Source organism: Emydura macquarii, unplaced genomic scaffold (assembly GCF_026122565.2).
Source record: "Emydura macquarii macquarii isolate MOO-44397 ecotype Brisbane River unplaced genomic scaffold, CSIRO-AGI_Emac_v2 contig_1390, whole genome shotgun sequence".
Taxonomy (NCBI): Eukaryota; Metazoa; Chordata; order Testudines; family Chelidae; genus Emydura; species Emydura macquarii.
Window position 1 is genome coordinate 23,656,370 of NW_027131527.1, and position 23,028 is coordinate 23,679,397.

A 23,028-nucleotide genomic window follows, 5' to 3' on the forward strand; every position below is an offset into this window, starting at 1 on the left:
TGTCAGCATTTTCTGCCTGTTTGCTATAGAGATATCAAAGGAAAACATTGCGAATATGCCCGCAGCTATTATCTATGCACAGGGTGAGTGACTCCTCTTATGGTGTGAATTGAGTACACTACAGAATTGTTTCAATTCATTCCCTTTCCCGCTCTTCTAGATGAGGGCAGTAGCTCCACTAATCAATTGTTTTTCTTAGTGCTTTGACAGGAAACTGCTTGTTTCATGCTGAAAATAATGCCAGGGCTTCAATGCATATTCATCTAGGAGAGGAGTAAAATTATATTTCAGAAAATAGCTTTGTCTTATCAGTTCAGTTGTATGGAACTAGGGGTGATGAGGTGTCTATCTGACTGCTGCAACCTAACATTAGTATTGGTCAATTATTAGATAGAAATGGTAATAATAATAATAATAATGCAGAAGAGTTCCATAAATATTTCTGTTCTGCCTGATTATATCTTAGGCCCAATGAATATTTAATAAGTTCCTACTCTGCCTGATTCAGAGCAGGGACTTGAACCTGGTTCTCCCATGGTACAGATGAGTTCTCACCTACTGGGCTCTCTGACCAGACATTTCATCCTGGACTTGATAAAAAATGTAGTCAGGAAGGTTTCTCAATACCAATAATTTTCCACAAAAAGTTTGTTTTGTCGAATTGGCATTTTCTAATGAAAAATTGTTTAATTAAAAAAAAAATCCAACCAGCTCTACTTCCATCCATCTGAAGTTCTGGGTAACTAGCTTATGCAAATGAAGTAGCTTGATGGGCATTTCCCTCTCTGTTTACCACAAATAGGAGCAGTGAGTTCCTTTTCCTCTAGAGCTTCAGTCTACTTACAGAAAGAAAACAAAATTAGAAATCACAGAATTTCCCACAATATGAAAGTTCTGGTTTCTACACAGCATCAAAGTTGTGTGTAAATTATTGTTGAGCATATAACAGCTAGTTCGTTTGCCTACACAATTAGTGTGAAATGCTTTGGGATGTTATGAATCAATAAGGTGCCAGGCAAAACCCCATAATGCTGTAAGGATTAGGAAAAGGAAATATTTAAAGAATGAGAAATTATAATAGATCTCACTAATACTTTTAAAATTCCATTAGTGAATGTTATTAAACTAATTTTACCAATTCTATCAGCAGACACAGGAATAGACTCTCAGACATTCACATAAAGACAGAGTCATACTTTATTATTTAAATTATTGTAGTGCCTAGAGGCTCCAACTGAGATCAGGGCTATCTTGTGCTAGGCACTGTACAGTTGTACAACAAGGGTCTCCACCTCAAAGAGCTTCCAATTTAAATAGACAACACTGATAAATGGCAGGAAGAGAAACAGGCACAGTCAAAGTGACTTGACCAAGGTCACACAGCAAGCGCCTAGCAGAATCAGGACCAAAACCCACGTGTCCTGCCTGCCAGTCCCGTGCCTTACCACTTGGCCACACTGCCTCTCTAACTTTAAAACTGTTTAATCCACTAACCCAGTTAGCTTGCCAGCAAAAATAGGTGCTAAGAATGCTGTCTTATATAAAGAAATATATTTACAATTATTAGCTTTATCTGTGATCTCAACAACCATAGGTATGGAAACTTTTAAAACATGTTTTTTACAACATAATGTACTGGAATTCCAAGGGCAGTCTTATTATAACAATACCTAGGTGATGTTTTCTTGCATCTGGAAGATCACAGAAGAAAAATATCTCACTTATCTAATGTTTTCAGTGAAGTTTGATAGAGCATAACAGAATATTTTAAAGATGCATGATCTATTTCATGGAAATTCAGACCTATAAAATGGGGAAAACACTGAAAGGAATAACCTTTGTTATAGAAGCTGACACCTTTCTTTGTCTCTCAAGAAGAATTATTAATAAATTTGATCCTGAGAATAAAATTGCTTTGCAAATATGTCATAAAATCATAGAATATTAGAGATGGAAGGGACCTCAGGAGGCCATCTAGTCCAACCCTCTGCTCAAAGCAGGACTAACCTCAGCTAAATCATCCCAGCCAGGGCTTTGTCAAGCCACACCTTAAAAACCTATAAAGATGGAGATTCCACCACCTTCCCCCCAGGTAACCCATTCCAGTGCTTCACCACCCTCCTAGGGAAAAACTTTTTCCTAACATCCAACCTAGATCTCCCCCACTGCGACTTGAAACCATTGCACCTTATTCTGTCATCTACTAACACTGAGAACAGCCTAGCTCCATCCTCCCTGGAACCCCCTTTCAGGTAGTTAAAGGCTACTATCAAATCCCCCCTCATTTTTCTCTTTTGCAGACTAAACAACCTAGTTCCCTCAGTCTCTCCTCATAAATCTTGTGCTCCAGCCCCCTAATCATTTTTGTTGCCCTCTGTTGGACTCTCTCCAACTTGTCCAGATCCTTTTTGTAGTGGGGGGCCCCAAACTGGACACTGCTCCTACTAATGCAGCCCAGTATGCTATTAGCCTTCTTGGCAACCAGGGCACACTGCTGGCTCATATCCAGCTTCTTGTCCACTGTAACCCACAGGTCCTTTTCTGCTGAACTGCTGCCTAGCTTCTCAGTCCCCAGTCTGTAGCTGTGCATGGGATTCTTCCGTCCTAAGTGGAGGACTCTGCACTTGTCCTTCTTGAACCTCATCAGATTTCTTTTGGCCCAGTCCTCCAATTTGTTTAGGTCCCTCTGTACCCTATCCCTACCTTCCAGAGTATCTACCACTCCCCCTAGCTCAGAGTCATCTGCAAACTTGCTGAGGGTGCAATCTACCCCATCCTCCAGATCATTAATGAAGATGTTGAACAAAACCAGTCCCAGGACTGACCCCTGGGGAACGCTGCTTGTTACCGGCTGCCAGCTAGACATGAAGCTATTGATCACTACCCGTTGAGCCCGATGATCTAGCTACTCTCTATCCCTCTTATAGTCCATTCATCCAACCCATACTGCTTTAACTTGCTGATAAGAATACTGTGAGAGACCGTATCAAAAGCTTTGCTAAAATCAAGGTATATCATGTCCACCGCTTTTCCCACATCCACAGAGCCAGTCATCTCTTCATAGAAGGCAATCAGGTTGGTCAGGCATGACTTGCCCTTGGTGAATCCATGTTGACTGTTCCTGATCACTTTCCTCTCTTCCAAGTGCCTTCAAATGGATTCATTGAGGACCTGCTCCATGTTTTTTCCAGGGATTGAGGTGAGGCTGACCGGTTTATAGTTCCCTGGATCCTTTTTCTTCCCTTTCTTGAAGATGTGCACTATATTTGCCTTTTTCCAATCAGCAGGGACCTCCCCCAATTGCCATGAGCTTTCAAACATAATAGCCAATGGCTCTGAAATCACATCAGCCAACTCCCTCAGCACCCTCGGGTGCATTGCATCTGGCCCCGTGGACTTGTGTATGTCCAATCTTTCTAAATAGTCTTGGACCTGTTCCTTCAGCACTGCGGGATGTTCACCTCCTCCCCATTCTGTGGTGCCCAGTGCAGTAGTCAGGGAGCTGACCTTGTCTGTGAAGACGGGGCAAAAAAGACATGGAGTACCTCAGCTTTCTCCACATCCTCTGTCACTAGGTTGCCTCCCCCATTCTGTAAGGGGCCCACACTTTCCCTAATCTTCCTCTTGTTGGTAACATACCTATAGAAACCCTTCTTGTTCCCTTTCACATCCCTTGCTAGTTGCAACTCCATTGTGCTTTGGCCTTCCTGATTTCATTCCTGCATGTTCGAGCAGTATTTTTATAATTCTCCCTAGTCATCTGACCAAGCATCCACTTGTAAGCTTCTTTTTTGATTTAAGCTCCCCAAAGACTTCTTTGTTAAGCCAAGCTGGGCGCCTACCATATTTGCTCTTCTTTCTGCACATTGGGTGGTTTGTTCCTGCGCCTTCAGTAAGGTTTCTTTAAAATACAGTCAGCTCTCTTGGATTCCTTTCCCCCTCATATTAGCCTCCCAGGGGATCCTGCCCATCAGCTTCCTGAAGGAGACAAAGTCTGCTTTTCTGAAGTCCATGGTCTGTATCCTGCTGTCCTCCTTTCTTCCTTTTGTCTGGATCCTGAACTCCACCATCTCATGGGCATTGTTGCCTAGGTTGCCACCCACTTCTACTTCCCCTACCAAATCTTCCCTGTTTGTGAGCAGCAGGTCAAGAGGAGCACGGCCCCTAGTTGGTGGCTCCAGCACTTGCACCAGAAAGTTGTCCACAACACTCTTCAAAAACTTTCTGGATTGTCTGTGCTCTGCTGTATTACTCTTCCAGCAGATCAGGGTGATTGAAGTCCCCCATGAGAACCAGGTTCTGAGAACTGGAAACTTTCCCTAGTTGACTGAAGAAAGCCTCATCTATCTCGTCCTCCTGGTCTGGTGGTCTATAACAGACACCCATCATGACATCACCCTTATTGTTCTTGCTTCTAAGCTTAACCCAGAGACTCTCAACTGGCTTATCTCCAGTTTCATACTGGAGCTCAGTGTAATCATACAGTGCAACTCCTCCACCCTTTCACCCCTGCCTGTCCTTCCTGAACAGTTTATACCCATCCATGACAGTGCTCCAGTCGTGTGAGTTACCCCACTAAGTCTCGGTTATTCCGACCATATCATAGTTCCTTGACTGTGCCAGAACTTCCAGTTCCTCTTGCTTGTTTCCCCCACCACCTGCATAACCATGCATTTACTTCCACATTTATGTCCTTGATTTGGAAACTCAGATAACAGACTCAAGACAGCTTTCTGAATGGAGGTGACCCACTAAATGTTAGAAAGAGACCATGCTTGAAATCATTAGCAGATTCTTCCTTTAAAATCCATTTACAGGATGCCTTATGTTCTGAAAAAAAGATTTAAAGTAGTCTTAGGGATCATTTGTCAAAATTGTTTATAAGGAGTTCCCAAACTGAGATGTAATTTTTGGTGAGCTTTGCTGAATTTCCCTAAGGGTAATCTTCATAGGTCTGCTTGCCCCCTTTGAACCTCAGAACAGGATTAAAAATTATTCCTGAATAATTCCTGAATTCCTGTCAGAAAACAGAAGATCCTGACATTTATTTTCAGTATGTTCCAGTACCCCAATAGTTTATTTTGTCTCTGCAGAAAATCCTTTTATGGATGGGTCTACTTATTTCTTGAAGCTGTGCCTAAGCAAAGATAAAAGCACCATCAACAAAGGGGGCTGTTGTTCCTAGTGGAAAAAATGTTGTATTGACGTTATCCCAGCATTATCCAGTTTGAGTTCAAGAAGAAGAATGTGGGTCAAAGAAAGTGATATTTGCTGCTGGAGAGGACCTGGGAGTGGCTACTTGTGTCTAATGCCCCTCAGTTGACATGACATGATCTTTGCAGGGAAGTTGCTGAGGATTGCCCTAATTTCATCTATGCCCAAACTCTCCAGGATTAGCCTGGGGCACTTTGCTGAATTAACACAGAAGAAACGTGGTGATAATTGTATCACTGTTATTTATTCCTCAATGCACTTTTCAAGAAGTAAAGGAACTGATGGAGACTGTGGGGAGTGTGGGGTTTCCATGACACTAACTGCACATTGCTTAGTTTTTACTTGTATTTTGGGGGTAAAGATGCCTAGGCATTTCCTCCTCATCTTCTGATGGATGAAAGATCATGATGATGTGACATAACCATTCAAAATGCCTCATTCTAACTTTAATTAGGATTAGGGTGCTCACATCGTGTTTCAACACTTGACTATATTGCATTATAAGACATTGCTATGACGAAGATGGGAACTGCAGAACATTCTCTGTAACTTGAAAGATGTAGCAACTTTTAATCCAATCTAACTGATTTCACATAACTCCTAACCAATGAACGCTCTTTCAAAATAGCCCTGTTGAAGTTGAAAGTTTCATATGTGTACATAATTTGATATTACAAACACTAGTATTTGAGAATAGACTAATTAGTGTGGGATGAGGGTGGTGGCATATAGAATTCTTGAGGCACCCTTTTAATATACTGAATGATTATATAACTGTTTACAAATAATTTAATTTTTCCCCTCAGCACTAGAGGCATACTCTGATGTAACAAATACATAGCAGACACCCAGTATATGCTTATAGTCACTTTGTGCAGCTGTCTGAACAACATTTCTCAGAAACACATTTAGTGGCATTTCATTTCACTACACTCTTTGCTTACAGGCATTGCCTAAGTCACATTTGCGATAATTCACCTTAGCTGTGAAGTTCTTATTAATAATTTCATGAGGGTCTGAAAGCAACCCCCCTCCAACCAACCCTCTTTAATTATTTTAGCTATTTTTCTAGATATGAATACTGTATTAATAAGATACTAATATTAATATCTTATTACAACATATTATTTGCCTTGCATATCACTGGTAGATGAACACTATAGAAAATTATATAAATAATCATAATAATTTAATATCAATATCTTGCTCTTTCATCCATAGATCTCAAAGCAAGCCAGTAAGTAATCATCTTACAATTGCAAATGTCTCATGACAAATATACACTGCAGACCAATTCTAATCTTGTTTATAATAGCTAAACTAGAGTAACTTCAACGAAGAATGTGTGTGTATAGTACATACAGAATATGCCACAGTTTAATCATAAATCAGACACAATATTATAATGCCATATTGTAACACACCAGTAGGGGGAGAACTTTACTTTATTAAATTGTTAAACCTTGACTATAAAGACACTAAACAGCTTTTGCACAGACCTAGTGCACTTTAGAACATAACTTCTTTCTTTGTTTCATATTGCTAATGCAAGCATAAGATTTCTTAAGATATTTAGGCACAGAGCATTGAAATCCCATTGAAGACACAATTAAGCACATGCCTAAGGCCACATGCCTTGCCTTAGGAATTAAACTTCGTTTTGAGGAAGAGTATGGAGTTCTGTTCGCTTACAAAAAAGTTTGATTACTGTTTTAGTAACTTGACTAGAGAATTAATAAGGAATTAACTTTAACCTTATGGAGGTACAACTGTGAATTTCTACACACTGAATACAGATTCTGTCTGGAATTTTACCCCAGGTAAGTAGGTGTGATATGCACGTTTAAAAAATAGGCACTCAGTTAAGGTTTTCCTCTCACAATATCAGGTATTATCTTCATGCTAACTGGGACTTGTCTATAAAAAAGCCCTGGTTTTAAGATGGTTTACCAGAATGTATTGAGAGTTATTTCATCTTTAATGGAAGAGAATACTAAAATTATAATTATATTACTATCATCTTACAATGTATATCCTTTGCCTTTTATCTGAATAGCTCCAAGTTCTTCACAATTTCCACAAACTCACTGAGGCAGGTAATAATTACTGTGCTCATTTTACAGATGTTATACTAAGGCATGCAGGGCTTGTGACTTTCCAAAGGCTCCCTGACTAATCAGTGGTAGAACTAGGAATACAACCCAGGTCTCCAGGTTCTCCGATGCTCACTGTAACAGAAACCTCTGGGTTTAGATAAGCAAAATACTGTAACTGTTCTACCAGGTTCTTGTGATATTTGTTCTTTGTTATTTCCTTGATACGAAAGGAAAATGCAATAGTTAAAAAGCTCATATTTTGCATTTTGATTCCTCTGCCAGGATTGAAATTCACAATAAACATACATAATCTTTTAAATGGAAACCACGCTATAATATGCCAAATTTTGGGTTAGATACTCTTTCTGATGGATCAGATGCACTCCATGTACTGACGACGCTGATTCAGAAGGATGTTCAAGATGAAATGAGCTTTCAGATTGACTTTATTTGAAAACAACATATAGCCATTGATTATAAACCTAATGGAATCTAACTGTGTTTTTATTGATTAAACTGTAATTTTGAGCTAGGGAATTGGGAATAAATGGGCCCTGAACATGGTCAGTCCCGTACATTTTCATTCTTCAGCAACTCGGGTTCAAAAAGCTGTGTCAACTGTATGCTAGAAATAATACCTGAATTCCCATCAAACTATTTATGAAAATGGTGAAAACCTTAAGTGATTTCTTTGTACTGACCAATAGCCTAAGGACGACTGTAACTGTATTTCCTTTCTTTCGAGTCCAATTGCTAGATTTGTTACCTCATGTGAAATGCACTAGACAATAATCAGTGAATAACTAGTGAGAAAACACTTACAAATATTGATTCTAGTTTTCTGGGGGGAAATCAATAATAGCAAAATGGATCCCTATTTATTCTTATCTGTTTAATTGTTGTCAGTTTTCAATGGTTGAGAGATTTACATTTCTAATGGTTATAGTATCCCAAAGTTCAACATGTAGAACCGAATGCAAAATTGCTATGATTGCTATATATGGTGTGGGACTGGGCTGGAGAGGTAACATTTCATAAATAGCTCCCACAGCTAAGGCTACGTCTACACTGCTGGCAGCAAAGTCGCCGCCGTCAGATGGACTTATCTGGATTGACTGAGCGGTCAGTGAAGACCCTCTCAGTCGATACAGAAGTCGACGTACTGAAGCCACATCCTCAAGTAGCGTAGTGCTGCGTCGATGGGAACATGGTTCCCGTCGGCACAGTGCAGTGAAGATGGTGCACAGAAGAGAAGCACAGAAGTTGACAGGAGTTACGTAAGTTCTTTGCGTACTTTGCATAACTCCCGTCGACTGCTGCCGAATCGCCGAGGTAAGTGTAGAGTAAGCCTTTGTGTGAGATGATGGCAATAGATGTGCAGCCTTTTCCAAGACAGGGCAATGCTAGCTGTCTATATCTGATGGGTTTTGCATTCAGGATATGATACTCCATTGACACTCACCTTTTCTAAAACAGTGCTGCTGGGTATTTATCATCATCATCTGAAAAAAAAAAAAAAGTTTCTAAATGTCAGTGATATTGGATGGTATCTAGACCAGCTCATACATGCCTATCTGTCCTTGAGAGTAAACTGGAGATCTGCAGTTTCCCTTTTGGTACTGATATTACCATCTCACTTATTGCCACATCAACTTCTTTCTGCAGCGTTGCTAGCTCTCCAGCTAGTTCTGTACATCAGCCCTTCTTAATATGACTCTTCAATAGGCCATTTATCTTTAAATGTATTGAACAATCTGGAGGATATTCTGGGCACAAGACTTGAAGATAGTTAATGATATGGATTTCTAGGGTCTTTGCTATGCCCTGGCCTTTAAAAAGATTCCTTGGACTAACTCCTTTAGTGTGCCAGGCCCCACAGGTCTACCCTTTTCTGCAAGGGCAGGCCATGTGGCCTCAATGTCTTCTAGATGGAACCTTTGGGCTCCAGCATCTCCTGTTTCTCAGCATGGATATCAACAGTGAGTCCAACTGAGATCAGACTCCTGAGAGAGACTTTAGCTTCTGAATGAGCAATGCAACTAGCATGATATTTGCTGTGTGGCAGGGCAACCTTTTGGAAGCAACATAGTGATGTGGGATAAAGCATGAGAAAATCCTTAGGTTAGCATGGGAAAGCCAGGCTTAAGTCAGTGTTCACATTGATAGAAGCAATGGCTGCACATTGCTATGATTTCCTGCGGTCCGTTTTTGCTTTCTCTGTCCCTGACTGTCCTTTGTGTGTCTCTCTCCAGACTCCTAACACCTTCCCCCTTTGTTCCTCACTTCAACCGTGCTGTCTTCACATGTTCAGCCTGCTTTGACTTCCCAGTCTTTTAGCGCTAATGTTTGGTCAAGGGGACTCCCATTGTCTTTTCCTGATTCTCTATTCATGTGTTGGTTCTGTTCAGTCCTTGATGGCACATTCATACCAACTGAGACAAGCTATGTGACATTCTGCCTGTCCTCATTTCCTTCTATATTCAAAGTATGGCCGTGCATAGCTAAACTGAGGCAAATGCATGGATCATAAAAATATCACCAAAATTCTCATATTCATCACTGGTAGCTTAAGTCTGTGAATATATCCACCATTCAGTCAAAGCAACCAACAACTATGGGTAGTACAGGGTAATTGAAGCATAGCACAACATACTATAGCTTCATCCTACATATGATAACTCCAATATCAATTTAACAAGATCAAACCAAATGTTTCTGTGATCCTCTGTGCTCTTCCACTTGCTTGCCTGTAAGTTTTGAGCAAGCCATTTATAAGGGTACAGTCTCACTTAGGGATAGGCAATTAGTGTCTGATCCAATGTCCACTGAAATCAGTGTGTCTTTCCATTGACGTCAGTAGGTTTTGGATCGGGCCCTTAATGAATAAGTCTTATACCAGGTTTCTGTTTGTGCCATACTATTTAGTCATTAGAAGTCACCAGGGTAAATACATAGATTTTAATGTTATAAAATACAAACTTAAAAATCATAGCTATGGAATGAGAAATTTGTCAAACTTGTACTGCCCTATTTATTAGGAATACTCTGGCTCTTCCTCCAAGCTGCTGAATCCTGTTAATCTATTAAATCTTTCCAGAACACATTTAAATTCTTCACTTTACTGTGGTTGTCATGAAAAAATCAATGTTTACCCACAGTCATGCCTTTCCCTGGGGCACATCCACTTCCAACTTGGTCAAGTGGTCTGATGGCAGCTTTTATGGTCCCAGTTCAGCAGAGTATCTAAATGTGTGCTTAACTTTAAATGCATGAGGAGCAGTCCCAATGATTTTAATAGGGCTGCTTATGGGAAACCATTGGGACTACTTGTGCTTAAAGAAAACCATGTGCTTAAGTATCCTGCTGAATTTGGGCCTATGAGTTGAAATGTGTTTTCTCTTATGTCTGCTAATAATCCAGACTTTTGCCTTTTACAAACTGAGGTGACTTTCATGGCTAGGTACATCATGTAGCTTAAAAGAAAAGAATATTTTGGTGTAACGTTTTCAAAAGTGCCTAAGTGTCTTAAGAGCCCAAGTTTCATTTTTCAAAAGAGACGTTGCCATTTAGGAGCCTTAAATAGCGTGGAATTTAGGGTTCTCAGTGCCTAAGGGTATGTCTACACTGCTGGGGCTGCGTCGGGCTCCACGGATCGATGCAGCAGGATCAACTGAGCAGACAGTGGAGACCCGCACAGTCGATCCCAGAAGTGCTCTCTGGCTGACACAGTAAATCCACCCCTCCCCCTGAAAAGAGTCATGCTGTGTCGACCGGAGGGCGTTTCCTGTTGATGCAACGCAGTGGAGACACTGCTGTAAGGGAATGTTAGTAAGTCAACGGGAGATACACAAGCTATGTACTAACATTTGCGTATCTCCCATCGGTGTCACTGGCAGGGTAGACCAGGCCTCAGTGTCTCTTCAAAATTGAATTTAAGCTCCTAAATCAATTAGGTGCTTTTCAAAATGTGACCCTTGATCTTTAAACTTGATCTTTTGGTATTACTTCCTGTTGAGTTTGGCTTTTAGGAGAACAAGGACTGTCCATCCAACTAAAGGGACATTAATAGGTGCTATTAGTTTAGATGAATTATTTCTGCAGTAGCTATTCCCCTCCCTGCCCCCAAATAGGTAGTTGCTAAAAAGTAGAAAGATAACTGGACTGTCCTTAGCAATGAATTGTCCATATTTTCTTACCCAGTACTTCATGTTGAAATAATCCATCTGAATCATACACTAAACAATTCTGTCTGTTTCAGTTCGTTGTTTCAAAGTCTTTCTGGATAAAACATTGCTAAAATTTACACTAAAATATTATAAGTCCTTTGCCTGATTCTACACATCTTATGGACAAAAATCATTAGGCATATAGGACCTCCAATTAATGGTATGAAATTGGCTCAAAAAGAATTCACATGTAAAGCAAATTTGTTGAAGTAAGAAATCAAACATATGTCTGAATAATACCAAATTATTCTCAACTGTGATGGAAATAATGAACAATATAACAATTAGGCTGGATTTATCCTTGAAATAAGAAACATTACAGTTACTTTAAGAGCCTTCACTGGAATAAATCTATCTGCCATGAAAGATATTATGGTAATGAGGGCAGGATAAGTACTTGGATTGAAAGCAGCATGTGCTCCAAATTAACATAGTGCTGTGGTTTCAGTGCCCTGCAGAACATGGTGGCTAAGCCAAGAAAATGTAGCTATATATCAAGGCTGCCTTTCTGGCTTTCTAGGATGCAGAATTAGCTGAACCCTAAGCATTTAAACTACCCAGAACAGTCAAGGTGGTGTGCTTTTTATAATATAACCATATTGTCTGATAGGAATAATGCAAAGTGCATGCACACAATATAAACCTTTCTGTGCAACTTTCTTAGTGGAAGAGCAGAGTATTTATTACTTGGTTATATATTTATTTAGAGTTATACAAAACATAAAAGCCCCTATCCAGTGTTCTAGGCACCTTTTGCCATATATATCAAAAATACAGTCATGTTGATAGAAACAGAAATAAATGCAGCAGCCTCCTTAAAACCAGGAAGGAAGAGAGGAAATCACTCCAGTACAGAAATCCCAGCATTCAGGTTATCCTTTACTTCCCCAAAGCCTAAGAAAAGAGACTAATAGATTCTTAGGCCAGAAGAGATCATTGTGATCATCTACTGTGACCTTCTGCATAACATATATCAGAAAACTTTCCTGAATTCTTGCTTCAAATTCAGTAGCAGAGGTTGCACTAGAGCATATCCCTTAGGGGAAAAAAAGGAAATCCAATCTTGATTTAAAATTTCTAGTGATAAACAACCCACCATAACCCTTGCTAAATTGTTTCAAAGGTTAATTGCCATGTTAAAAATTTGCATCTTTTTTTCAGTTTGGATTTGACAAACGTCCACTTTCAGCCATTGGATCGTGTTGTACCTTTGTCTGATAGATTAATGTTCCTCTATTATCAAATTTCTGTTCCCCATGTAGGTGTTAACAGACTGATCAAATCACCCCCTAAGCTTCTCTTTGAGAAGCTAAATAGATTGAGCTCCTTGAGTCTCGATATAATGCATGTTTTTCAATCTTTTTTGTCATTCTTGTGGCTCTTCTCTGAATCCTCTTCAGTTTTTCGACATCCTTCTTAATTGTGGACATCAGAACTGGACACAGAATTCTAATAGTGGTTATACAAGAGCCAGATACAGAGACTATAACCTCTCTACTCCTTTTTGAAGTTTCCCTGTTTGTACCTTCAAGAATTGCATTAGTTTTGGACACTATCACAATGGGAGCTCATATTCAGCTCATTATTCATCATGACCCTCTATCCCTTTTCAAAGTCAGTACTTCCCAGGATAATGTCCTCCATCCTTTAAGTACGGCCTATGATAGCTACTACTATGACCTTAAATTTGACTGTATCAAGTCCAGTTTGTAAGTGATCTAGATCCCTCTGTACCAGACACCTTTCCTCTTCATTATTTACCGCTCCTCCAATATTTGTGTCATCTGCAAACTTTTGCTGTGTTCTTCCCGCTCACTGATAGGAAATATTAAATACTGCACCTGGCACAGTGTTCAAGAAGAGTTAAAGTGTGGCCCATTTCAAAGTGCACTGCAATAGTCTAATCTTGATGTGACAAATTTGTGAGGCCCAGTAGCAAGGTTCACACCTAAAATAAATTGTTACAACTTCCTAACTGAGAACAGATGGGAAAAAATCCATCCTGGTCACTGCTCTGTTCATCTAACAGCAGCTGGAAATTCAACCGTGCCCCCGATTGCAAGCTCAATTTACAAATGGTGCACAATCACCCTCAATTAAAGGGACAGATATATTGCTCACTATGACTCCTGGTCACATCCCCATCCTACTTCTATCTTATTAGCCACTTTGCGTCTCAGTCTACTTGCTCACAAAAATGGCTCAAACTTTACCAAAGTCTGGGAAGCCATTGTACAACACTAGTAGTATCAAATGAAATAAAGATATGGGGCCACATTATCTCTTGCGTTTGAGCTACTTTGCACTTCTCTAGCAGTGCAACATGTCCCTAAATCCAGCCTAGCCAGTCCTGAGAGGGTTTCCTTAGTGGGAGTCTTTGGATGACATAGAATCTCTCAATTGCTCCTATGCCACACATGTGCCACCCTGAAGCTGATGCAAAAGGCACACCTGGAAAAAAGGATAGTAGCTAGGTCTCTCTCTTACTCTCAACTAATAACAACCCTTTGAGGAAACTGAAGCTTGTGCAAATTAGACACAAACAGATTCAGCCCCAGGCTTCCACCTTTTGTGTTCTAGCCACTTTCCCTCCAGATTCATTTGACTCAGGTCATCTGTGAAAGAGGTTTCCTAGAAGTATGCATACTTGATCTCTATAGTGGGTTCATATAAGAATGATAAAGTTTGGTTTAAGGGGAATGAGCATGGTATGGGAGCTAGGAAGGTCTGAACCCAGTTCTGAAAACTGACATGCTGTGTAACCTTGGCCATTTTACTTATGTGAATCTCTCTCTGTCAGTTTGAGATCGGTGACATAGTGATTTGCCTACTTTGCAAGCATGTTAAATATAATTGTTTTGAAAAGTGCTTTAAAATGGAAACGTGGCATGTAAATAATGTGTCACCATTATAATATATATGAGCTCAAAGTATCAAAGCAAGGCCCTAAATGAATACAATTGGGATGTTCTAGACCTGGGTGATCTTTTCAGTCTTTAGGGAGGATATTTTCTATCTCATTGATTTAATGCTGCTCTGTGGTGAAACAGTGGTGTCAGCTTTGAACAGCACACAGCTCAGAATTCTCATATATTATGAAGGCACTAAATGGCTCAGAGCTGCATGGAGGTAGGTATGTACGCTATATAGCTAGAACAGTTATGGCAGAAAAATCAGAAAATGTCTCAAAAGTCGAAGCCCTAAAATTAAGCAGATCTGATAGCATTTGTAATGAGATGGGTTCTTAGGAGACAAAATAAAAGGACAAGGAAATAACTCTGTCATCAATCTAAAGAGAAAAGATTCTCAAATATCAATGAGTTAAGAAAATCTGGGAAGTTATTCTTTTATTATGTTGTTGAATTATCCCTTCCCTGCTCTGGGGTTGACTTAGTAGGCTGCATATAATTGTTTTAAAGTAAGTCATAAAGCAATCGGCTCTATCATTGTATGGAAAAAATGTTTTCTCAGCTGATTCTTCTGACTACTCCCAGATCACTCAAGCTTTGCAAGTCCAGCAGGCTTGGCAGGTTTTCCCCACTGGTTCAGTGAGCCTGGGGCCGTGGCGAGTTCCCTTTGGCTCACAGTTTACCGAGAGAGGCTGAGCCGCAATTATGCATTCAAGACAGTACGAGCTCTGTCAGATGTACAGCATAAAATTGCAGTGTGCTTGACAAGACTGTAACAAATTGTTTGTAACTGAGTCTCATACGCATACATAGCACAGTCTTAGGAGTTCAATTTTAATAACGCTGTGTATTTTCATAAGCGCTGTTACATAATGCATATGTTGTTCAGTAACATTACCCAGCAATGTAAAATAAATGGAGAACATTTGATCAACCAAAATACATTTAACCCCGTTGAATATATTTAAAGGAATTATGTTAACTACTTTTTCACACCTGTCATGCTGTTTGGAGCGGCTCATGACTGTGACAGCCTACCTTAGGGCAGGATGTCAAAAACAGGGCAGACACCCTAAACTGGTGGTGTGTTCTATAATTAGATTTCACCAAGCCAGTAACAAATGTGAACTCCAGGATCACGGTAAGTCTTACCATGGAGTCACAGACAGTCTCCTTACACTCTCCAATCTCTGTTGCCACTTAGGGTATGTCTATTCTGATTCCACTGCATCGGGCTCCACAGACCACTGCAGCAGGATCGATTGAGCGGCCAGTGGAGACCCACTTCTGATCCTGGAAGTGCTCTCCATTCGACACAGTACTTCAGCCCCGGAAAAGAGTAATGCTGTGTCAATTGGAGGGCATTTCCTGTCGGCACAGCACAGTGAAGATGCCGCGGTAAGGGGGCGTAAGTAAGTCGACGGGAAATATGTATTCTACAGTATGTAGCTTGTGTATCTCCCATCGACCCAGCGCGGCAGTGTAGACCAGGCCCCAGACAAACTGGACATAGTGATAAATGGTCACTTACACCAAAAATCATACCACATTCAGGTTGTTTCCAGTCCCAAAAGACCAGTCACTTAGCCCAGAGCAACTGATACCCTAGATCCTATACCAAAGATGCTGCCTGTAGCCAATCCTGTAATAAACTATCCAAAGATTTATTAACTAGGAAACAGGAATAAGAGAATAATTTACAGGTTAAAGCAAGCAAACGTATACACACAAATGAGTTACCATCTAAATCCTAAGAATGACAGGGTTGTAGTGATCTGTCAATTCAAAGTGTCTTTCAAGGAAAACCCATATTGTCCTGTGGCTTTGTTTTGTTCCTTTCATTCAGCTTCTAAGCCCACAGGACAAGTTTCATTGCATGTAGCATTTCTCAAGTCTGATAGTGCCATTAACCAATCCTTTTTATGGTGATGATCCCAGATGACCCATCTGATTTTCATGGCCCTTCTGGATGGGGATGGGGAGGGATGGACAATTCCCATGCCTTACTTCACAAGTTCAGAGCAAACGTTTTCAAAATTATAAAGCAAAATGTACATATTTCTTATAGCATGGAACACAGACATTACAGGTGAGATTAATGCATGCATACATTTACAAGCATTTCATAGAGCTGAAATATTAAATACATTCTTATAAGACTAATTCCTATTTTGAGCAAAATTAACATACAGGTGTTGTCAGTTCGCAGCTAATGCCCACAGTTTGGGCAAGAGCTGGCATCTGGCCTGCCAGCATCACAACACCCTGTGTGATGTTAGCCTCCTCTTTTAAAATTAATCTTTCATTTCCAGCTCCCACACCGTTCTATGTTTCACTGCCTTTTGTTTCCCTTTCTGACTGTTCATTAGTATTTCAATGGATGGCATAGTTCTAGAAATACAGTCTAATGCTGGTTTCCAGCAGGGGGAACTCACACACTATGTCCCACCAAAATGGTAGCTATACTTGACAGACCAGGGTGCAAGAAAGAATGAATGAAATAAGTCTGTTTAAAAGTCAGAGTACATCCCCCCACCAGTTAACACCTACAAAGGTTTAAATTATAAATGATTTTATAAAATCCTGATGAACAGTAAATTAAATTATTCTTTTTAAATGAGTCCTGATTGTATACCCAACTGAGATCAGAATAACATGTACACATATAAATATACAGTTATCTGCAGCATGTTCTAATGATATTTTTGGTACTATTCAACTAGTTGATAATGACTGGACGAGCTGTTTAAGGTGCTTCTTTAGTTGCCTGTGTTAAATGGTGAAACTATTTTTGCCTTTGAAGAAATGTCTGTAGACTCCTTACCCTCAGACATGCAAATCCTTTCCCCTCTGAGATCCCTTCCATAGACATGCCCTTCTCCCTCAAACAAACACACCCCCGCCACCTCAACTTTTGATTTACACACCTGTTTTTCCTCACACACCCGTTTTCCCTTAAACGTGTACCAGCTCTTTATTTCCCTCTCAAAAACACCAGAAGAAAAGACTCTCAGAAACCGATTTAGAAAGTTTCTTTACCCACCTTCTACAAATATTAATTTGTTAATAGATACTTTTTCTCCAGCTTTTTCATTTAGAGCACTGCATTCAGCTTACCCAAGAGAGGTCACTATAATATTGGTCTGCAGCGTTCTTCTCCAGTCCTGTGAACTGACAGCAATGCCCCCACACATTTCTAGTGATGCTTTATAACCTGGAGGGTTGAGGAGTAAAAAATCAAGGAGGCATTTTGACTCTGATAACCCACGTGGCAGATTACTGGTAAGTCACCAGGTCTGCATAGAGGCATATGCATGTCATAAACATTACTTGTGGCAGAGAATTTTTAGCTTTACTTTTAATGATGATGAAAATATGCCATAGGAGAATTAATATTCTCACTGTCCCTCCTCTGCAGAGATGCAACTGATTCGCTTAAGTGTCTTATTAAGACATCTATACAATCTAATAGACTGATGAGTTATTTCAAATTTTCCATTAGTCAGCGAATCATATTTTTCCAGATTATAATATAATTAAAATTGATTACATAGTATAGTAATTATAACATATATTAATAGTATTAATTATTTAGTCAAATGGATTTCCTAGGATAGGTTGTTTAGGTTGTATGTGTTTTCTGTTTCACTTCCCATTCCATAAACTGGTTCTGAACAGTGATATTGGAGTTTTGTTTGTTTTTTGTTTTGTTTTTGAGAATTTTTTACATTTCCAAGTTAAGAATTATTATAATTGCCTATTTGTTCAAGATATTAATACAAACGAAGAAAGTTCAAATACCAGCCCCCCCTCCAAAACAAAAACAAAAAAACCACTCCCAAAAGTATTGAAGAAAAAAGTATAGGAAAAGTAATACTAACCCTTTAGGAATAGTCCAGTAGCATGTAATAGGGATGAAACCATGAGGGTTGTATAGAGAAGACTCTACAAACCTGTACTTAATAGAGAATATCTATCTTCTAGGTTATAAGCTTTCCTAAAGAATTGATTGGAGAGTTATGTCTGGGATTTTCAAGGGCGCCTAAGGGAGCTGAGCATCTTTGAAAATCCCAGACTGTATCTCTGCTATTAGACTTGTCTAGATTAGTTTAAACATTCTGTAGAAAGCGTATTATTTTATATTGTTAAATTCTATGGGCCATTTTCCGACATATCACATTTATGAAACCACAGCAGCACTGGGCCAACAATCCCCATGGGAATAAACTTAGTTTAAAATCAATTTGTCAAACACCCTATATAGTTATACATTTGAGCAAAGGCATATTCCAAAAGCAATTTTCTCATTCAAGGAGGTATTCAGCATTTCATTAAACCAATCCTTTTAAGAAAGGGGAGCATCTATTTTCTATTGTCTGAAAATAACCAGTGTAGCTACCAGAACTAATAACAGAAATCAGCTTGATGAAAGGAAGTATGATTTTTCAAAAGACCATGTAAGCATATCTATCTTAGTCCACAACTCAATAGTCAAACTTTCAGGCTTTCTTACTGTTAACAAAAGAACTAAAAATTCACCCCTGAAAAACTGTTGTCTGAAATACACTCTGCTTTTACTTTGTTGCATAGTATTCTCTGTGGGTGAGTTCAGAACTGGTCTTGTATTTATATATGAACTAAAACCTTATTGGCTAATGTTTAATTTAATCTGTTTGAGCCATGCATTTTTATTACATTAACAGGATTTTTCTGACCAGAACCTAGGAGCCATGGGTGATGCTTAAGCTCTTCTCCTCCTCCTCCCATTGCCTGTCTGTCTCAATGGCTAAACTACTAATTCAATCTCCTCCTCCTCGTTCTTCTTAGCACTCATTTTTGTCCCTCTCCATGTCATCCTCACATTCTCTGAAGCCCATCACTTCATTACCCTCTATCTTAGGTTCAAACTTCTTAACTAATAAAGGGCTGTGCAATAGATCTCCACATGACAGGTTGACTGATTAATGGTAGATTATAACGGAGAAATGCTACTATTTTCACATCTTCCCCAATGGCTTGAGGAGTAAATTAATGGCAGAGAGTACAATCTCAATGGGCAGTTCTACATGTCCAGCAAAATTCGGTGGCAGTTGACGGGAGTTAAGCAAGCTATGTAGAGTAGCTTGCATAACTCCTGTTGACTACATAACTTTCCTTTAGCACGCCATCGCCACTGTGCTACACCGATGGGAAATGTGTTCCCGTTGACGCAGCATTATGTTTTTTGGGGAGGTGGTTTTATTAGGTCGACTTCTGAATCGACTGAGCATGTCTTCACTGATGCTCAATCAAACTGGAAAAATCGATCTGATGGTGTCAAATTTGCTGCTGTCAGTGTGTACATGGCCAGTCTTTGGATAATTACCAAGAAACAGATGCCAGCACTGAATCTGAAGGAGAATTTACCTGAAATCCCCCACCTTTTTCTGTTATGGCAGGTGAATTGTGTTGGACAGTGAAAGTTGGGTGTAATCATTTCTGGTATACTTGCTCAAAAAACAGAAAGGGCCATCTTAGTGATTGGAAATGAGTTGACTAGAGTTAAGTCTACACTGCAATAGGCGGTGTGACTGCAGCAAGTGTAGATATATACCCAAGTTAGCTTTGATCTAGTTAGCTGGAATAATAGTGGTGAAGATGCAGCAGCACAAGTGGCTGGAGGGGTTAGCCGCTCGATTACATGCCCAGGGTCAGAAGCAGAATTATACAGCTGCTGTGGCTCTACTGCTACTATTATTGAAGTTAGCTAGTTCAAAGCTAGCTCAGGTATGTCTACATGTGTTGCGATCTCACCTCTGATTGCAGTGTAGGCATATCCTGAAACTAGAAAATATATATGAAAACAAAATTTCTTCTACATAGGAACTCTCAGCTTTTGTGTTCAATGGCACTCCCACTCCACAACCATTATTACAGTCTCAGGGACATAATTATCTTCTAACTTAGCCTGATTTTACACTAATGTAATGCCATAGATTTAAACAGTTATTCATGATTGACACCACTGATATATTTCTGCACATAGAGCTCCTCTTAATGTCAGTTGGGAATTCCAGTATATTGTATGCCTCATAATATTTCAACCAGCAGCAAAGGAAAATCACTTTACTGAATTATGAGTGTAACACCATGAAAAACATGTTGTACACAATGTCTAAATCAAAATGTCTCTAAATAATCAGCAGCAAGTACTTGAATGAATTATTTGAGTTCCAACAGATGGATTTGCCAGTTTCAAATCACTTGTGCGCTCACAGTCTTTGAAAGATGTTAACAATCGTTGTAACCAGGGATATGGAAAACTTTAATGCAAGGAGAAAAGACAGTAAATCAAATTCTTCAGTTGAGCATGGCCTCCAGGACTCTTACTGATTCTTGACCATTGAATAGAAACCATCTCTTCAATAGCCACATAACAATGCATATAAACTGAATTATGACATAGTACAAAATTAGTTTTCTGTTTCTAAACTTGAAAAACTACACAGCACACAGTGGATTTCATTATATGGATTTACATTGTTCCCCAGAATTGTATAATAAACTCCTGGAACCTGCTATGGAGTTCCCTTTGGGAATGAAGGAGTGTATGTGTCATAAGATTAATAAAGGCACATGACCTCCATCCGAGGACTCAAATCTGTGATGCGGGGAATAGAAGGGATGAATGTGAAGGATGCTTTCTGGAAAAGACTTACAGAACATGAATGAACTGAATAGATGTCTCAATACCAGCAGATATTTTATTATATTAAATAAATAATTCTACATCGTAAAGCTATGGCCCAGGTTACCTTTAATGGTATTTGCCATGGAGGGAATGAAAATGCAGTGTAAAGTTACCCCTCAAAGTCCCCACAAAAGTTGGTTGCCTTAAAATAGAAGTGGTCTTCTAATAGAGATGAAACAGATATGTGTGCTGGTAGTGATTGGATGTATCAATCCCAATAGGGGGCCAGGCTATGAAGGAGCTAATATAGACTTATATTTCCTGGAGATAGGGACTTAAAATCCCCACTTGATACTTCTTATAAATGTTGCAGGACAATGCTGATGTAAATTCCTATCTCTGGCAAATAGAGTATATAGGTTAAAGTTTGGAATGTTAGCTCATGTTCTACATTTCAGACAGGAATCTTCAAAACAAATGAAGGAAGAAATACTATTTATAATTCTGAACTGACTTAATACTCAACTTGGGGTAAAATGAAACGGTGAAACAAATTTTGAGTTAGCATGGAAGAGGGATTTCCAGTGGCTTTGGGAAATAAATTGATATTTAATGGACAATTTAAAAAAAAAAGAGTTTTCAGTGTAGCAAAATGTAGACTGAAGAAAGCTGCATGGCAAAATAAATGATTTAAAAATATTTCATAAAGCCGTAGGCAGTTACAAAATAAAGGTGCAGTTGGATAGAAACCAGAAAGGAATGGCTCTTTGGAGATTGCGTGCTCTGTGGCTATAAGGTAGGAATGGCTTTGGGTTCAAAAATATCCAGTTGAATAAATCAAATACTTTCTCGCTCTGGATACTTGCACAGCTATGTTTCTTTTACTTGACAGTTAGTTCTGAAGCAACTGAATTCAGTACATTGCTAAATCAAAGGACTGAGAATTGTAATCCATGGTAGTTCAATAAGACATAGAAATTAGGACTGTGACCTTACATAATAGCTCATTTTCTGAGAATTCTTTTGGAAGGTTGTTTGGTTTTGTCCTACACTATGTTTTCTGACTTCCTTTTGTTTATTATATTTACAGAATGAAAAAGGCATCTAATTGATTTTCTCATCCACCTGGAAACCTCACATTGCATTGTTCTGATGAACAGCTGTTATGTTTTCTCACCAGAGGTAGTGAGAAGATATTTAATCATCATTTACAGAAGTTCTTTCAACTTCTTTGTTGCTAGTTTCAGTCTTTCTGCTGCTTGTATTAATGGAAAGTGCGGAACAAGCATCATCCCTCAAAACTCATAGTGGTGTTAACAATAAACTGTCACTTTTGCTTAGTAGCCAGAAAGATAAAATGTATAATCTCTGTGTAACTGGCATAAATTGCTAGGGGAAAAAAAGAATAAGCAAGTGTCTTGCTTCTTATTCATTAGTTTAATATTCTAGGGAAAATACAATACTACAATATTCATAAGCTTCTCTTCCCCTTTCAGCTAGGGACTTGGCTACTTGGCAGTTTAGTTCACAATGAGTTGACATGCACTAGTTTATGTGCAATACCTAAGTCTCACTAACAGTGTGCATATTGAACAGTTGGGCTTCTTTCAATTCACATAGTTGTGTAATTGCAGCAGGAGCTTAGTATACACTAAGGGCATGGCATTCTGGAGGGTATTCTACAGTCCTTTGCTTTGCTGCTGCTCTGTGTGCATTCTGGGATTTCTCTTGCTGTGGCTTGTGAGATGCATAGTGAAAGCCAGATGAATTCTGGGACTTGGGGTCAAACTCAAAAAATCCCACAATTCTATTCTTACTATCACATGCTTCCTCTCTCTGAGTGGGCTAGTGCCATTTTTTAAATTGATGTCAGCCAGCATGGACCTAGCAATGTTCTGCACTGCTATGCTGGC